This window comes from Schistocerca gregaria, unplaced genomic scaffold (genome assembly GCF_023897955.1).
Source record: "Schistocerca gregaria isolate iqSchGreg1 unplaced genomic scaffold, iqSchGreg1.2 ptg000077l, whole genome shotgun sequence".
NCBI classification, from domain to species: Eukaryota; Metazoa; Arthropoda; class Insecta; order Orthoptera; family Acrididae; genus Schistocerca; species Schistocerca gregaria.
This window is the reverse complement of record NW_026061710.1, coordinates 10,021,069-10,026,171: the sequence shown is the minus strand read 5'-3', so window position 1 is coordinate 10,026,171 and position 5,103 is coordinate 10,021,069.

The following is a 5,103-nucleotide window of genomic DNA, read 5'->3' as shown; positions in this document are numbered from 1 at the left end:
GATACTCCACAGATTACAGAATGCCTCCAGATGTGCATCGGAAACTACTACTGGTCTTCCAGGGAACGATCAAAGCGTAGACTGTTTGAGACATTGCTCCCATGGAGGAAAGTGCACATGGTGACAGTTGTATTCAACCCCGATGCAATTTCTGAGTTTCATCAACACTTTGATAGTCCACAGATTTCAGAATGCCTCCAGATGTGCATCGGAAACTACTACAGGTCTTCCAGGGAACAATCAAAGCGTAAACTGTTTGAGACAATACTCCCATGGAGGAAAGTGCGCATGGTGACTGTTGTATTCAATCCCGATGCAATTTTAGTGTTTCATCAACACTCTGATAGTCCACGGATTACAGAATGCTCCAGATGTGCATCGGAAAATACTACTGTACTTCCAGGGAACGATCAAAGCGTAGAATGTTTGAGACATTACCCTTATGGAGGAGAGTGCGCATGGTGACTGTTGTATTCAATCCCGATGCAATATTAGTGTTTTATCAACACTCTGATAGTCCACAGATTACAGAATGCCGCCACATGTGCATCACAGACTACCACTGGTATTCCAGGGAACAATCAAAGTGTAAACTATTTGAGACATTACTTTCATGGAGGAAACTGCGAATGGTGACTGTTGTATTCAATCCCGATGCAATTTTCTGTGTTTCATCAACTCTCTGATACTCCACAGATTACAGAATGCCTCCAGATGTGCATCGGAAACTACTACTGGTCTTCCAGGGAACGATCAAAGCGTAGACTGTTTGAGACATTACTCCCATGGAGGAAAGTGCGCATGGTGTCTGTTGTATTAAATTCCGATGCAATTTCTGCGTTACATCAACACTCTGATATTCCACAGATTACAGAATGCCTCCAGATGTGCATCGGAAACTACTACTGGACTTCCAGGGAACGATCAAAGCGTTGATTATTTGAGACATTACTCTTATGGACGAAAGTGCGCATGGTGACTGTTGTATTCAATCTCGATGTAATTTCTGTGTTTCATCAACACTTTGAAGGTCCACAGATTACAGAATGCCTCCAGATATGCATCGGAAACTATTACTGGTCTTCCAGTTAACGATCAAAGCGTAGACTGTTTCAGACATTACTAACATGGAGGAAAGTGCGCATGGTGACTGTTGTATTCAATCCCGATGCAATTTCTGTGTTTCATCAACAATTTGAAGGTCCACACTTTACAGAATGTCTCCAGATGTGCTTCGGAAACTACTACTGGTCTTCCAGGAAACGATCAAAGCGTAGACTGTTTGAGACATTACTCCCATGGACTAAAGTGCACATGGTGACAGTTGTATTCAATTGCGATGCAATTTCTGAGTTTCATCAACACTTCGATAGTCCACAGATTACACAATGCCTCCAGATGTGCTTCGGAAACTACTACTGGTCTTCCAGGGAACGATCAAAGCGTAAAGTGTTTGAGACATTACTCCCATGGAGGAAAGTGCGCACGGTGACTGTTGTATTCAACCCCGAGGCAATTTCTGTGTTTCATCAACACTTTGAAGGTCCACAGACTACAGAATGCCTCCACATGTGCATCGGAAACTACTACTGGACTTCCAGGGAACGATCAAAGCGTAGACTGTTTGAGACATTACTCTTATGGAGGAAAGTGCGCATGGTGACTGTTGCATTCAATCCCGATGCAATTTTAGTGTTTCATCAACACTCTGATAGTCCACAGATTACAGAATGCCTTCAGATGTGCATCGGAAACTATTATTGGTCTTCCAGGGAACGATCAAAGCGTAGACTGTTAGAGACATTACTCCCATGGAGGAAAGTGCGCATGGTGACTGTTGTATTCAATCACGATGCATTTTCTGTGTTTCATCAACCCTCTGATAGTCGACAGATTACAGAATACCTCCAGATGTGCATCGGAACTAACACTGGTCTTCCAGGGAACAATCAAAGCGTAGAATGTTTTAGACATTACCTTCATGGAGGAAAGTGCGCATGGTGACTGTTGTATTCAATCCCGATGCAATTTCTGTGTTTCATCAACACTTTGAAGGTCCACAGATTACAGAATGCCTCCAGATGTGCATCGGTAACTACTACTAGTCTTCCAGGGAACGATCAAAGAGTAGACTGTTTGAGACATTGCTCCCATGGAGGAAAGTGCACATGGTGACAGTTGTATTTAATCCCGATGCAATTTCTGAGTTTCGTCATCACTTTAAAAGTCCACAGATTACAGAATGCCTCCAGATGTGCATCGGAAACTACTACTGGCCTTCCAGGGAACGATCAAAGCGTAAACTGTTTGAGACATTACTCCCATGGAGGAAAGTGCGCACTGTGACTGTTGTATTCAATCCCGATGCAATTTCTGTGTTTCCTCAACAGTCTGATAGTCCACGGATTGCTGAATGCGTCCAGATGTGCATCGTAAACTACTACTGGACTTCCAGGGAACGATCAAAGCGTAGACTGTTTGAGACATTACTCTTATGGAGGAGAGTGCGCATGGTGACTGTTGTATTCAATCCCGATGCAATATCTGTGTTTCATAAAGTCTCTGATACTCCACAGATTACATAATCTCTCCAGATGTGCATCGGCAACTACTACTGGTCTTCCTGGGAACGATCAAAGCGTAGACTGTTTGAGACATTACTCCCATGGAGGAAAGTGTGCATAGTGACTGTTGTATTCAATCCCGATGCAATTTTACTTTTATCAACACTCTGATAGTCCACAGAATACAGAATGCCTCCAGATGTGCATCGGAAACTACTATTGGTCTTCCAGGGAACGATCAAAGCGTCGACTCTTTGAGACATTACTCCCATGGAGGAAAGTTCACATAGTGACTATTGTATTCAATCCCGATGTAATATCTGTGTTTCATCAACACTTTGAAGGTCCACAGATTACAGAATGCCTCCAGATGTGCATCGGAATCTGTTACTGGTCTTCCAGGGAACGATCAAAGCGTAGACTTTTTGAGAATTACTAACATGGAGGAAAGTGCGCATGGTGAATGTTGTATTAAATCCCGATGCAATTTCTGTGTTTCATCAACACTCAGATACTCCTCAGATTACAGAATGCCTCCAGATGTGCATCGGAAACTACTACTGGTCTTCCAATGAACGATCACAGCGTAGACTGTTTGAGAATTACTCCCATGGGGGAAAGTGCGCATGGTGTCTATTGTATTCAATTCCGATGCAATTTCTGTGTTTCATCAACACTCTGATACTCCACAGATTACAGAATGCCTCCAGATGTGCATCGGAAACTATTATTGGTCTTCCAGATAACGATCAAAGCATAGACTGTTAGAGACATTACTCCCATGGAGGAAAGTGCGCATGGTGACTGTTGTATTCAATCAAGATGCATTTTCTGTGTTTCATCAACCCTCTGATAGTCCACAGATTACAGAATACCTCCAGATGTGCATCGGAAACTAACACAGGTCTTCCAGGGAACAATCAAAGCGTAGACTGTTTGAGACATTACTAACATGGAGGAAAGTGCGCATGGTGACAGTTGTATTCAATCCCGATGCAATTTCTGTGTTTCATCAACACTTTGAAGGTCCACAGATTACAGAATGCCTCCAGATGTGCATCGGAAACTACTACTAGTCTTCCAGGAAGCGATCAAAGCGTAGACTGTTTGAGACATTATTCTTATGGAGGAGAGTGCGCATGGTGACTGTTGTATTCAATCACGATGCAATTTCTGTGTTTCATCAACTCTCTGATACTCCACAGATTACATAATCTCTCCAGATGTGCATCGGAAACTACTTCTGGTCCTCATGGGAACGATCAAAGCGTAGACTGCTTGAGACATTACTCCCATGGAGGAAAGTGTACATGGAGACTGTTGTATTCAATCCCGATGCAATTTTACTTTTATCAACACTCTGATAGTCCACAAAATACAGTATGCCTCCAGATGTGCATCGGAAACTACTACTGGACTTCCAGGGAACGATCAAAGCGTAGACTGTTTGAGACATTACTCTTATGGAGGAGAGTGCGCATGGTGACTGTTGTATTCAATCCCGATGCAATATCTGTGTTTCATAAAGTCTCTGATACTCCACAGATTACATAATCTCTCCAGATGTGCATCGGCAACTACTACTGGTCTTCCTGGGAACGATCAAAGCGTAGACTGTTTGAGACATTACTCCCATGGAGGAAAGTGTGCATAGTGACTGTTGTATTCAATCCCGATGCAATTTTACTTTTATCAACACTCTGATAGTCCACAGAATACAGAATGCCTCCAGATGTGCATCGGAAACTACTATTGGTCTTCCAGGGAACGATCAAAGCGTCGACTCTTTGAGACATTACTCCCATGGAGGAAAGTTCACATAGTGACTATTGTATTCAATCCCGATGTAATTTCTGTGTTTCATCAACACTTTAAAGGTCCACAGATTACAGAATGCCTCCAGATGTGCATCGGAATCTATTACTGGTCTTCCAGGGAACGATCAAAGCGTAGACTTTTTGAGAATTACTAACATGGAGGAAAGTGCGCATGGTGAATGTTGTATTAAATCCCGATGCAATTTCTGTGTTTCATCAACACTCAGATACTCCTCAGATTACAGAATGCCTCCAGATGTGCATCGGAAACTACTACTGGTCTTCCAATGAACGATCACAGCGTAGACTGTTTGAGAATTACTCCCATGGGGGAAAGTGCGCATGGTGTCTATTGTATTCAATTCCGATGCAATTTCTGTGTTTCATCAACACTCTGATACTCCACAGATTACAGAATGCCTCCAGATGAGCATCGGAAACTATTATTGGTCTTCCAGGGAACGATCAAAGCATAGACTGTTAAAGACATTACTCCCATGGAGGAAAGTGCGCATGGTGACTGTTGTATTCAATCAAGATGCATTTTCTGTGTTTCATCAACCCTCTGATAGTCCACAGATTACAGAATACCTCCAGATGTGCATCGGAAACTAACACTGGTCTTCCAGGGAACAATCAAAGCGTAGACTGTTTGAGACATTGCTCCCATGGAGGATAGTGCGCATGGTGACTGTTGTATTCAATCCCGATGCAATTTCAGT